The sequence below is a fragment of the Siniperca chuatsi genome, linkage group LG20 (genome assembly GCF_020085105.1).
Source record: "Siniperca chuatsi isolate FFG_IHB_CAS linkage group LG20, ASM2008510v1, whole genome shotgun sequence".
NCBI lineage: Eukaryota > Metazoa > Chordata > Actinopteri > Centrarchiformes > Sinipercidae > Siniperca > Siniperca chuatsi.
The window spans coordinates 8,021,433-8,035,582 of record NC_058061.1 but is presented as its reverse complement, the minus strand read 5'-3'; the positions used below and the strand labels follow the sequence as shown (position 1 = coordinate 8,035,582).

The window sequence follows — 14,150 nt, the reverse complement described above, 5'->3', positions numbered from 1 at the left end:
AGCCCGTTCAATCAGAATCTGTTTTATTAGCCAATGCAAGCATACAAAGAATGTGTCTTGGCATTTGCTTTCAAAAAACACAACACAGAAGAATAATAACAGACAAAAGTAAGGTAATAATAATAATAATTAAATAAACAAAGTAGACTAATATTAAAATCAAATTGACATTTCACAGAATGGAATAGTAAAAGTTTTGAAATGGGATTTAAAACTTGAAATGAAATATTGACTTTACAAAGGAAATATGGACTGTGCTATGGACAAACAAATTAAGTGTATGAAATACTGTATATGAAGGAGACAAGAGCAAAAATTAAATGTGACATGTGCATAAACAATTAAATTATATAACATTTGAGGTTGAATGCAATACACAATATAAAGTCCAGTTTGACGATATATATGAACGTGACAAGTGCAGGGATTAAATGAGGGATGTGAAATATAAAGTCCAGTTTGATAACCCCTTCTTAAGAAAGGTGATTTCATAATTAAATATCTTCAGCTACATATTCTTGGAAATATAAAATTAAATGTGCAACATCACATTTTACCATCACAGGCAATAAAACGCCTTTTCTCAACAGAGATAGTCATGTTTGGATTGAGGTTATGGCCGACAGGCAGAAATTTGAAATGGAATAAAGCCCACTTACGGCAGACAGCCCAAAACAGGGGCATGTTCAGTCTGAAAATGGTGTGCACCATTTTGCTATGGCGTCCGGGTTGAACAACATATTTCCTGGAAACAGTGTGCAACGGAGTGCAATGGGCTTTGAGGCATGTTTTCTCTCGTTTGGTGGGTGTGTCAGATGTGTTACCCAATCACAGCGATGTGTATATAAACCCCACCGTATTAAAAAGGCAGTGCGATCATATACATTCACTGAACGAAGATTATGAAAATAAAATGCACATTTCTCACTAGAAATGTTATCAAAATGCATTTTAATGCAGAATCTTAAAATACTGCATTTTCCACTGAGAATAAAAGAAATGTCCACAATTTTGGTTGCGCTGTGGTCAGGTTAATATTGGAGTGAATGGACAGCCGGTATCTAATATTGCCGCGGATGATTTTACATTGGAGTTAACTGAAAGCCTGGTGCGTCTCATACAGATGCTCAAGGGTTACTTGTGTGTCTGTATGAGACGCCAAGGGTTGTGACAAAACGTTGGTATTTGATGAGTTGAACCCACATGAAACCACAACTTGTTGTTTTTACACATCGTTTTTTGTACGGATTTAACAAACCGGATATGATGTGTTAATTAGTGAGCATTAGATATACATTCTCATCTAACTTTCAGCAAGAAAGCGAATAAGTGGCATGTGGCATGCAAAGCCTTTTGAGCTGCAACAGGATCACAGTATATCCCTGTGGGTTAATCAGATAGCTAACTTGACTTGGTTAAACAGACAAGTCAGCTAAAAAAGCCAAAGATAACACACAGTTTGGCTACCAGGTCAAAAAGAGAGAAAGGGAAAATGAGAGATAATCGTCCATCTGTATGAAGATCAGGTAGGGATCTAATGTACATGTCACACTGAGCCTGTTAAACCTTGTTCACAGGATACTGCACTGATGTCCTCATGTAATCCTTTAAGTGAACTAAGTCCACATTAAATTGGCCCAGTATACAGTATGTGGCATGCATGCTACACGCACCCACAATCTGGATGGTGTCCTGCCGTTCATCCAATTATGACTGTGCCATAGGGGATCGAGATGAGGGCAATTCAGCTGGTCAGCAAAGATGAGTGGAAGATGGAAGCACTAAGGAGGAGAGATAAAGCTCTCTCGAGGAGGAAATGCCAACCAAGCAATGAGGACTAAAAGAGCCGGCTGTGTCAGTCACTCAGATGTAGCCAGTATTGTCACAGAGCATCAAACTGCCTGCAAGTCCCAAATCTCAAACTTATGTCACCCCTTGACAAAACCAGGAAAAAGCAGCACTACAGATGATGGAAAAACATGTGGCTACATCAGCCCAGTATCTCTAGGAATTCCACTCATGTTGGATGATTCTGCTGTACACAATTTACATCTACAGTGCAGTAAGTAGTTTACTGTTTATGTAGCATGGAAAAAAGTTAGGATATTGCCAGACCAAATGCGACAAGCTACACAAAACAGCCACTTTCCGTTTATTTCCTCTGAGAAGCACTGAATCCTTCCAAAGCCCAAATAAATGAATTGTGACCTGGATGGGGTGGAGAATAGGGCCGTGGTAACTGATCACACATGGAACGGATTATTATGTGAATGTAGAATATGTACAGTGTTGATATTTAGCATCTAGACCCTGACCTCGTCACTCCCCACTAGGAAACACAAGGCTTAGCACAGCAGGGAGTGGGGAGTGACGATAATAACTTGCCCCCAAAGGGGAACGTAGACATCCAGGGTGGAGGTGAGGCTTATTAAATGCTATGTGAGCAGCAGCAACGGCAACAGTAGCAGCGAGTGACAGTGTAGCTTTCAGATGAACAGTGTGGCAGCAGGCATGGCAGCAAAAGAATGAGTAGAGCACTGACATCTCAAGTACACTGCTATACTGCCAACAGTTTGTTGGTTATTTTGAGTAGAGTGTTATGTGAGAGAAGCAGCAGAGAAACTGACTGCCTTAACTAGCTTCCAGGTTTTGCTTCATTTCAGATGTAGCTTCTGAAGTCTGATCTGTATTATTTGTGAACCCAAACTGCAACAGAGGAATCTCTTGACAGTACGATTCATCTGTCCACAAGTAGCTTTAAGTGGCACCTGGCAGCCTCACTACATTTGGTCGGGCTGTGCCATAGCGGTAAAGTGCAGTCACATTTGCCCTCAGTCCAATGACTTGACCCCATGACCCCATTCTAAACACCCCCCAAAAAATGTGATATCACACATCTGACGTAACAACCCAATTGCTAGACAAGAGCGTCAATATTGGACGATTCTGAAAAACCTTTATTGCCAATTTTGTTTTATGACCACTTCCAACAATTTTAAAATCCTCACTTTCTGTAATATCTGCGCGTGGCAACCATGGTATGGTTAAGGTTAAGGAAAGGTGGTGGTTATGGCAAATAAACTGTGGGTATGATTAGGCAACAAAAACACTGATTAAGGATAGGAAAAAATGGTGACTGTTAATAACACAGTGAATGTTAATTGCAGGTCTGTGACAGCATACAACCTTGTGTCTCCTGCATAAAAATCTGACATGCTACACACTCATCCACAGCCCCGACCTCCACACCCTTACTCTCCACCTCGCTACATATAGGGCACATGACTTCCTGCATTGGCACTGACATTGATACTGGATGTAAGTCGTGAGGTGGAGAATCAGAGTTAGTTAGATAGATGGACAACAGTTTCCGAATTTGCAGATAAAAGCTGAACAAAGCCGAACTTTGACATGTGAGTCTGCTTAAGGGGCCTGGAACACCACAACATGAAATGCATTCTTGAATTCTTCAATTTGCATGGGCTTAAACTGAAATGAATGAAAGACGGAAAAAATACACAGAGACTAGTGGGAGTGCATGAAACCAGAGAATGGAGTTTGTGTCATGTCTCAGACCAACAATAGATGTTGATTTTTTTTTTTACCATGGCAACAATCTTTAAGTTTAACCAAGTACTTTCAGTTGCTTAATTTTAACCATACTGTAGCTGCCATTTACTATATGGCTAGATTAGGAATAATTACTTACAAATGTTGGCACTGAACTTGACGAGTCAGCTGGGTCTCATCTGACCACTTTGCTCATTTTGTCTGACATTAAAAAATGCAGTAATTTTTTACCCCTCAGGTAATGTTTCAATTGATTGTTTCAGTATATTATTAATAATGTGCCCTCTGGCTGGAGCTGCTACATGAGTGACAGGGAACAGTTAAGCTACCGGATCTGGAGGGATGAAGCGGGGAGATATGAGATGTTGGAGGAGAGAAATGGAGAGGATGATTGAAAGGGAACAGAACATGGAGACAAATAGGGAGGATTGTAAATGCACACAAGAGAGCCAAAGAGTCAGAGAGAATGAGAGAAAGAATGACTTAAGAGTGGAAGAGGAAGAGACAGAGGAAGAGTGGAAAATAAGTTGGGAAAAAAGAGAGAGACAAAGGAAGAGATCCATTATGCGTCGAGAGAGTGGGTGGCCTTGGCATCAAGCATTATTGTGACAGATTAAGGGTTAATGTCCAACTGAGGGTCCTTAATAGAAGAGTGGAATACTTTCATCGTGCACACACACACACACACACACACACACACACAAAGAGGGGACCGTGCTGCTGAGTGTGCTGCCGAGGGCTGAAATCAAAAGCGGTGATTCTGATAATAATTACAGTGATTACTGCTTGTTCGCATATCTCCCAGCTATTCCCATGTTGTTGTTATTTAGTGCATAACTGTGTAGCCTGCATTAAATCTCCTCAAGCTCTGTCTGTCAGCAAGCATAGCAGGGGAGATGATTTCACAAAGAAAAAATATATTTACTTGCTCTGGAATCACAGATGAACTGCTGCAGAAAATGTCATCAAAACCCCTGAAAGGGTGTTCTGACTTTTATTCTGTGGAAAATAATGCAAGGTTTTTGGGTTTGTGGAGTTATGCACACATTACATTTGTTTTCCTCTTCAATTCACATACATTCCTGCAATGCCTATAATGTATTCAATGCAGGGATTTTACTTGTTTCAGTTACACCACTGGCAATGTGACTGCAGCTTAAGTTTCCACAGAATAAATGTACCTTGAGTGACCAGAAATATAGAAAAACTCCATAATGTAATGCAATTCACTGCAAGAACCCTGCAATAAAAACTACCTTGCATAAAATGTTCAGTTTTTGCTGAGACTACTACTGACTACTTTCCTTTTGAGAATGGAAGTTCATCCCCGACCCTAGGGAACAGAATATGTAACAAAATAGTCTAAACTCAAGTGTTGTTGAAACATCTTGCAATATAGGCCTAATGCCGTCCCAATGCATCAATAACCATAACTACAGCACTAAAATTGCCAAAGGGTTGAATCAACATCTCTGACATTGTATCATAAAGCTAGTAGGACTTTATATTACAGGACTATTGTATTGGATTTCATTAAAGTGTATAATGGTTTCTGTTTTTCTGGTCAATGCAGTGTCCTCACAAGTATACCAAAAACATCAATGAGTGAGGGAGAGAGACAATGAAAAAGAAAGAATACATAGAAAATGCAATGTGTGAATTAGTGACTGAATTAATTAATTGATTAATGAATGGAGGAGAGAATGAATAACCCAGTCCGTGTACGTAGGCTAATGGGTGAGTCATGGTTGCTATGGTAACAGTGCTGTCTCTCTGGGATGTTACAAAGGGAGAGGAGGAGAGAGGAGAGAGGTGCATCATGGGAAGTCTCCCGGCAGCCTAGGCCTATAGCAACATAACTAAAAGCTGGTTTTAAAGTATTAAGCCTACTCTTAAATGTGGAGATGGTATCTGCCTCCCGAACGCAAACTGGGACCTGATTCCACAGGAGAGGAGCTTGATTGCTGAAGGTTCTGGCTCCCATCCTACTTAAGGAGACTCCAGGAACCACCAGTAACACTGCATTCTGGGAGTGCAGTGTTCTAGTGGGGTAATAAGGTATTATGAGCTCTTTAAGTTACGATGGTCATAGCTTGCTGGACGAAAAACAACTCTTAGTTCAACTGAGCAAAGGTTAGAAGCCAGGGAGGGTGCACACAGACAAAAATAGACCAATAAATGAAAAAGGCGAAAAGGTTTTTTACAGGGCAGAAGTCACGCCTGGGATGCAGCAGAGGGGCGCACAGACTAAAAATAACCCCTAAATTTCTATTTCTCTCCGCTATAGTCTTCTCCAGCTCCTCTCCCTCCTCCGCTGATGGGCTATTTTTAGCCCACGATGACTCCCCTACAGAGAGGCAGGCGTCTGCCACCACACCGCACGTGAGTCCTCCGCACGTGCGCCTCCTCTCCGTGACGCTGCTCGGGCGTCAGACACGACACATGCCGCCGGTACCAACACCAAGAGGAGAGGAGCAGAGAGAAGGGAAGAGAAAATAAAGATAGTGGGGTGATAGATAGATAGATAAAAAGAAAAACATATGGCATGTGAAGGGAAAAAAAACATGTTGGAAATAACAAAACAAAAAAATAGCCTACTCATTGGGAGTTAAAATTGACAACAATAATAATTTATGAATACTGTTACCAACACATTGCCTTGCTCAGTCAAAACTGTGAGAAAATAAGTCAAGAGTTCGATTATCTCACGATTTTGAGACTGGCCTCCCAAGACAAACAACAGCATCAGTCTGTAGTGGTTTGACAGGTTGGGCTGCCAGTCAGAGTCAAGTCTAACAAGACATACAAACAGTACTAAACAAACAGTCACGCATACAGAGCCAGAGAAAATATACCAATTTCAAGCTCAGCAATAGCTTGTGTTGTTGAGTGACATGAGCAGTCCATGGGGACGAGGTGGAATAATTTGGCTTTTGGATGCAGCAAGCCAGTTTAAACGTCCAAACAGTCCAAGGTGTGGTTCATGGACTCTTGAATGAAGTTTTGGCAGGTCTGATACAGCCAGCATTCATAATGGAGGTGGGCGGTCATCATAAGTCGTTTCAGCAAATGCTAAAAAAAAAAAAAGCCACGGTAGGAATTATGGCAGTTTCTGTCAGTAGCAAAGAAGGAAATAGTGTGATGTTGTTATATAGCTACAAAGTATGCAGATGGCAGATGGTCAACGTTGGTTTCTTATAACTATGACCATGATTGTTTCCTGACCAAGTAGTTGTTTGAACCCAAATGGCAATGTATCCCTAACTCTAACCAAGTTGTTTTTGTGCCAAAACCTAACCAAACCTTAACCATGGTGTTGTCACATCATCAAACATGCTTTTTTGTAACAGTGATTTGTAATGGTTTTGGAAGACAGCCAAATGATGTTGTCCTGTTGATTGGGGTAGTTTTTCTTGTTTAATTTGGAGCACTTAGCATCTCATAAGGTTGATTTACCGTTTGTAACTTTTCATCCATTTTCCTTTTCCTAACCTCAACAGTTTTCTAGCTATTTTCCCACTCAAGAGTTTGAAGTGCTGACTGAGTCACAGGACCACACATGTCTCTCTGCGTGATGTGGCTAGGATTTTGCCCCTGTATTACCAGTATGTTTTGATTTGGGTTCTCAGTCTTATCCTTGGATTTTTGTAGCTCATTCGTTTTAAAAAGGGATTTTCTGTATTTTGGACTTGCCCAGCTGGAGTTTGCACTATGTACGATCAGCAGTTGTTCTTTTAACTTCCACAGGAGTCCAGCTTCCTTCTTGACATGTTATCTTCAGTAGAGAGCTTCTCAAGCTGATTTTCAGCATCTATTTGGTTACTGTGTGTGCTGTCATTGGCTTTTTTGCTGCGTGAATGAATCTGTTCTCAGACGCCTTCCCATAAGGTGCTGAGCTGTATTTCACAGGTTAAAAAAAATGCAAGTTAGGGATCACTAACATGTGTGTATGTTTTCTTTAGCATGAATGAGATATTTGAAACTTAATTTAACTGCAGGAAGTGTGGGCTTTATGTGATATGACAAAATCCACACAATTCTGAGAATTTTTAATTGGTCCACCACAATCCCAAAAACAGGATTATTATCAAACCTCCTCTTCCTGGCCGACCACCTCCAAATGTGATATGAGCGAACAGATCTCAATGTGCCCTCAATGCTTCTTAGGTGCATTCACACCAGTACTTAGAGCTGTCCACCTGTGATCAGATCACCCAAGACGCATGTTAATGCCAGGTGTATACAGGGCTTCTATCTCCGTTGAAGAGAATCCTATAACAGCTCATTATCTTTTCTTTGTAATTCCAGTAGTCCTGAATGCTCCTAAAGGAGCCTGGCTCCTCCTCTCTACACCATCTGTCTTAGTGTATGTCTTAGTGTTTCTTAATTGTCTGCATGCTCGAACATTAGCAGTAACAGAATTCGCCTTCCAGCACCTCTAAAGCTCATTAATTAACATGTTATATCTTGTTTGTTTAATCCGTACAAAAACCGAAGGATAAAAACGTCCATTCACCATTTTTATGGGTGGTCATGTGGTGCACTATTTCTTAACCAGGCACAGTCACTTCCTGGAGTTGCTGCTGGTTGCCTGGCAACTTGTTAGAGCCAAGAAACTAGCTGTTTCCCCCTGTTTTCAGTCTTTATCCTAAGCTAAACTAACCGGCTGCTGGTTGTAGCTTCATATTTACCATACTGACATGAGAGAGGTATCAATATTCTCATGTAACTTTCAGCCAGAAAGCGAATAAGCATATATTTGCCAAAATGTTGAACTTCTGCTTTAAACATGAAGACGAAGATCCCCTGTGGTTCTCAGACTGGGCGGCGTAGAGCCACTACGTGGATGTTGAGCAGACCTAACGTTGCATGAATATGATTCATGTAGTGACATAAACAAACAAAAGTGCTCTGATGCTAGCAAAGCTATTTTGCTAACCTGAATCTTTTGTTTATTTCAATCGGCCACATTGTTAATGATTAATTGATCAAAATGAAATCCCCTTTTGCTGGGGTGGGAGGGCTTGACAGAAAAAGTTTGAGAACCACTGCCCTAACCTTACAGGCATAATGAGTAGGATTTGTCGGTTGCTGTTAGTAAACACACAATTCAAAGTTGGCCCCTCAACGAGCAAGAGAGAGAGAGCGAGAGCAGCGGTGATCGAGCAAGCTAGAGGGTGAATGAAGAGAGGGATCGAACAAAGCAATGAATCAGAGAAATAGAACGTTATTTTCGGATTGTTTCACGGCGGTTACGTTCTAAAACACAAATAAACATGCCGGATTTTGTGTGAATGCTGCCAAAGCCACGCTTCATCCTGTCCGCTGTGGCCTCTGCTCTGCGGGTGTGTGAAGCTCAGCCCCGCCCTCGATCAAACAGACACACAGACCTGCAGCTCTTTATACATCCATGACACAGACAGAGAGCAGAGGAGAGAGACGGAGACAGCGATGTAACCTGGTCGCTACGTTTTTATAGCGTCCCTACCTCACACCCTGCCCAAAGGTTGACGCCCAGAAACGTCCCGAACACAGCAAAATAATAAGAAAATAAGAAAATACAGGCAGAGGGCAGGGTCTCTGCAGATATAGACACACACAGATTATTTTTGTATGAGTCTATATACTGTTTTTTGGGGAAAATCCTACTCATTATGCATTTACCTTTAAAATTATTTTAACCCAATGCTTATGGTGCACATTTTATTAATACAACTGTTAGCATGCTGAAATTAGCACTAATGAAATTTGGACCAAATAAAGTAGCTGAAGTTGATGAGCCACAGTTGAAGATGACAGCTGAGAGTGAAGAAGTATACCTGAAGCTGACAAAGTGCAGCTAAAGCTAATGAATGTTGAGCTAAGTGTGACAAAGTAAAGCTTAAACTGATTAAAGTTGAGCCAAGTCTGACAAGGTAGAGCTGAGCTTGACAAGCTGAGACTTAGATGTCCTCTGCTGAGTGTCTTTTTAAAAATATAATAAGTGGTTTATTATTAAGATTCAAAATCTTTTCCAATGAAAAACTGATTAAAGCACTGTGCTGTTTCACCCACGGCTCACAGCTGCCCTTCCTTCCTGCTCCTAATCCACAATTTCACAGGTAGCTTGACGTCATAGTATTTCAGTACAGGTGTTAAAGTGAGCAATGTTTTCCCTTCATGCTCATTCGCACAGTGCCACATCACACCTTCCTGGCTGAGCTCCAACTCTTTTTGCATTCAGGAGTTGAGGTGTTCTTGATTACCTTCACTTGTGTGTTATTGAGAGATAATTATCATGTGCTAATTACATGTGATTTCATCTACCATTGGATGTTGATAGCGTTCTCGTTTTATTGCTGAATTTAGATTTTGTGGATCAAGACAAATTCTGAGACTCCCAGTTGGATTTCCTTGTACAACAGTTGCATTTTCTCATTCAGTGGTCTCATCAATCTTCTCAACAACTCCAATTTTGTCCAATCAGCAGTTCTTCTGTCAGTTTATCCCTCAGTCGGCAGTGATTTTTCTTAAAGTGTGAACTTTTAGTACTGCAGTTTCTTCCAGTGGTTTGTTCTCCTTCCAGCCAGCCCACGCCCTGAAAAACGTCCTTGTATTTTGAGTCACCTGTGTTGTAATCTTTGTTAATTGCACCATCTCCATTTATTCTGTTGACCCACTTCATTTCAACACAAGCTTTCAGGCCTAATATTGGCTTTACCTTTTCCTTCACCACCACTTGCAGACTGCTCAAAGCATTGCTGTGTCTAAGTACAGCCTCACAGAGCCCAGACCATGGCTTTAGACTCTAAGGGCCGGGTTATACTAGAAAAGAAGTGGACCAAACGACGATCAAAAGTGTTAATACCTGATCGGAACGGCCACACTTAAAGGCAGAATGAAAAATGGGCCGTCATAGAGAGGGGTGTGACACAATAGCGTTTAAATATGGGCACATTTTAAGATAATCTCTCCTGGAAGGCATTCATAGTGTTGCACTCAGTTGTTCACATGAAAAGTGACAGAAATAGTTGTGCCAAGAATGAAAAAAGAGAGCTAGATAGAGAAGTTCAGTGCCTGGCTCCTTTCTCACCTCCGCACAGCGGGCAAATCACGGCGTGAAGTGAGAATGTTGGAGCAATGGTTTTGTTACAGAAATATTCGGTCACAGCCCACCCTAATCTGACGTCTGAAAGTGTGGGGGAAGGGGGTTTCCAAAGCTATTCAACCATCTGACAAGCACTCCTGACGGAGTATACTGGCCCCTTAAGTCTTGTTTTTGTCTCATCCTTATATAATTTGCCTATACTACACCAACAAATGCTTGACAAGTACATGGTGCGTGTCCTTTTCCACATCATTGCTTTTGAACTTTTCAGTTTGTCTTTGTTTTTACGCTTAGTGTTTTTTTTTTAATTACATCTACATGTTTGCTCTCGTGTGTTTGCATGTTAATATCTTCGTCACGCATTTCTTTTAGCTGGGCTGTGGTGGTCTCGATGCTTGACAAATGCTGATGACATTTTTATGAGAGATATCAGCTTCTCTTAGCGACGCCTCGTTCATTAAATAAGAAATGATCCCACTCACTATTCTGTCTCTAATTTGAGATGCCTCTGTGACATCAAATTTACACAACTTTGCCTATTTTATGAATTCATACACATCTCATCTAAACGTCTCTAATAAACTTGTATTGTTCATATGTCAAGTCCTATCTTGGACTGCAGTACCATTCAATCTTCTTATTATGTAAGCGCAGTCATGTTATGCATTTGCCAACAAGAATTTCACCCTTTAAGTGCATCTTCTCCAGCCACATGCAGCAGCAACGGAACCACAATTTTGCACCCTAGCATCATTTTCTGTGAAGTCTAGCTGGCTTCCAGGTACTCCTGAAATGCTGCCTGTCTTCAAATCAAGTCCAAAGGATAGTTGTAAGCTTTACTGCAAACTCCTCACTTCTGATATGAAGTTAGAAGTTTCTTCTAAGCAAAGATGCCAGAGATGTGAAAGTACATTAGACAACTTTTTAACTCTTGCCAATCACTGATTATTCAGATTATTTGGCATTATTTTAGAATATATTTTAGATAGATAGATGCTAAACTTAATCCTTGATACACATTCAAGGAGAAGTGAGGAAAGAGGACCAGTAAAAATTACAACAATATCCAAATCCCGAATTCAGGTCACTGGTTTTCAAAAGGATAGCAAGACAAACATAAAAGACACACTGACATAAAAGAACCATTAAATGTACTCTCCATGTACCAGAGAGCAGTGTACGTGAAAGGTAATGGCTATTGATTCATCACCTTTTCTCTGCTCTATTCTGCAGGAATTTCTGAGTCTCCTCCTTCCTGTTACCTCAGCAAGAACTCTGTCAAACTTTTAATTGTCACCTCAAGCTAAAAGGAAAAGTTTGACAACAATAGGCTGTCTGTGTAAGTGAAAAGAGTGCGCTTGTGTGGCAGTGATGACAGTGTGTCAATACTTCTGTGAATGAGTGGGAGTGAATGTGCTGTGTGAATGCATGTGGCAGGCCAGTGTATCACTGCTTACATCTAGTGGGAGAGGGACAAACTGCAGACTGACCATCATAACACAATATTGACTGGGGGCTTCACAAACTAGTAAACATGGGTGGTAGTTATGGACGATATATGATTACCAGATTTACAGTACAAACACTTATCCATGTATAAATGTACACTTTCAGGTCAAGTTACTGCAGTGCTCTTTGCTACATGTTAAATCAAACATATTCTCCACATTGCAAAATGCATCTTCAGCAGCTGCATTGAAAAAGCCTGTAAAGAGTGAGTCTCTTTCCCTGTTTTTTTTTTTAACAAAATTACTTTAGTGATGACTAGTTTTGCAAAACATGGGGATAAATCAGTAGCTATGAAACCCTCAGTTCTGACAAATCTACTCAAAGTGCTGTACAGTGCCACACATACTGTATATTCTATAGCATTTTTGGATTTTTCAAAATGTATTTTTCAGCGTTTTTATCCAAACTGAATTTTTTTCCTTAGTGAAATGGGGAAATTAAGTCATCGAACTGACGTGAGGCGTGAGCCGAAATTAGTGTCAAAAACCATATTCCTTCTTGGAGTCATAACTCTGAATACACAGACATGATACACATGATTCCCCATCACAAATAAATGTCCAAAAATCCACTTAGAAATCATAGAAAAAAAGATGTTCTGTATAACTGTAGAACTTGCCTGAGACTCTCCATGTTTTTAAGGTTTCTTCAGTATCAAAGTAATCCAGTGATCGTTGTCTGTAGATCCATGGGTACATTACAAATAGGAACCACTAATAGCTAATTCAGCATACTTTTAATGGTGCCAATTTGCAAAAATGCAAACAAATATAGGCTAAAAAAAAACAGGCGTCAAGTTGTAGCCCACAGCTAATTGACTCCATGGCAACATTATACTTCCTGTTTACATCTCCTAAAGCCTCCAAATGAAGGCACTACAGATACAGAAACATGTTCATGTATGAAACGTCACTGGCAGTGTTTGCATACACAAAATAATACCAATATTGCCAGTATTCAGTTTCTCCATTGAAACTTGAAAATAAAAGAAATACAGGTCATGCAGTTCTGTAAACGTCACATGCAGATATAAAATCATAGCTTTGTGGAACAAATTATTAGCACCAAAGAAGCTAACAGAAAGTGGATCAAAGTATTGGTCTTGTACTAGATCATGGCAGTTCTTTGGTTTAAACCAGTTGACACCATTTTACTGTCAAACTCAATGTGTTGATTGAACAAGGGAGGGTGACACTGCACTACCTGCTCCTCTTTATACATAACTGCAACTAAAACTGACATAGGACAGCTGAGCCTGGTGAAGTGCAGCTGAAGCTAATAGATGTTAAACTTACATACAGCTTAGACAGAGTTGTTTGTTGAGACAAGAGCCTGAGTACACTAAAGTTAGTGTGACCACCATACATACAGAAGGGTAAACCCTTTTTATTTGAGTAACAGCATGACCTTTAATCTGGCGCTGTCTCAGGCCAAACTTAAAATGTTTTACCCTACACTGGTAATGAAATTGTCAAGGTTGTATCTCCTTTTTTCATCCATTCAGCAATTTTGTTTTCTGCTGCGTAATGAGCACTACAGCCTAAGGCCTGCTGTAGCGTTGTTTAGATTTTAAATTTTTCAATAAATGTAAACTTTTCTCAATATAATTTTGATAGGAAGAAGTAATAAAATGAAAATATATTTTAAAAACAAATGTATTTGTTTGGTCTGCCAACATGAATTGTATATATAGTAAACATATCAATTCACTTCTCACATTGTTTTCATGAACAGGCTGCATGTTTAAGGGGAACTCCACCAATTTTACACATCAAAGTCTGTTTACAGGTGTTGGGGAGTACTACTGCATATGTGAAAAAAGTTGTATAAACGCTTTTGTTGCTCCAAAGTGAGCTGCATGAAGTTTGATGAACTGCGTCGGTTGAGGCTGAAGACTACAAGTTTGAAAATGAAAAAAAGTGTATGGAGCTAGAAAGAAACAAGGTTACCTGAGCTCCTATCCATATTACCTGCTGGTCATGGG

General features: G+C 40.3%; 1 long non-coding RNA gene across 1 annotated transcript in view; it reads right to left on the bottom strand.

The window, feature by feature from the left end:
* LOC122867295 overlaps positions 1–14,150 on the bottom strand; it is a 26,858-nt gene extending 12,708 nt beyond the window's left edge. The window contains exon 1 of the long non-coding RNA XR_006375888.1: positions 14,116–14,150. This is a non-coding gene — a long non-coding RNA (uncharacterized LOC122867295). The remainder of the gene's footprint in view (positions 1–14,115) is intronic.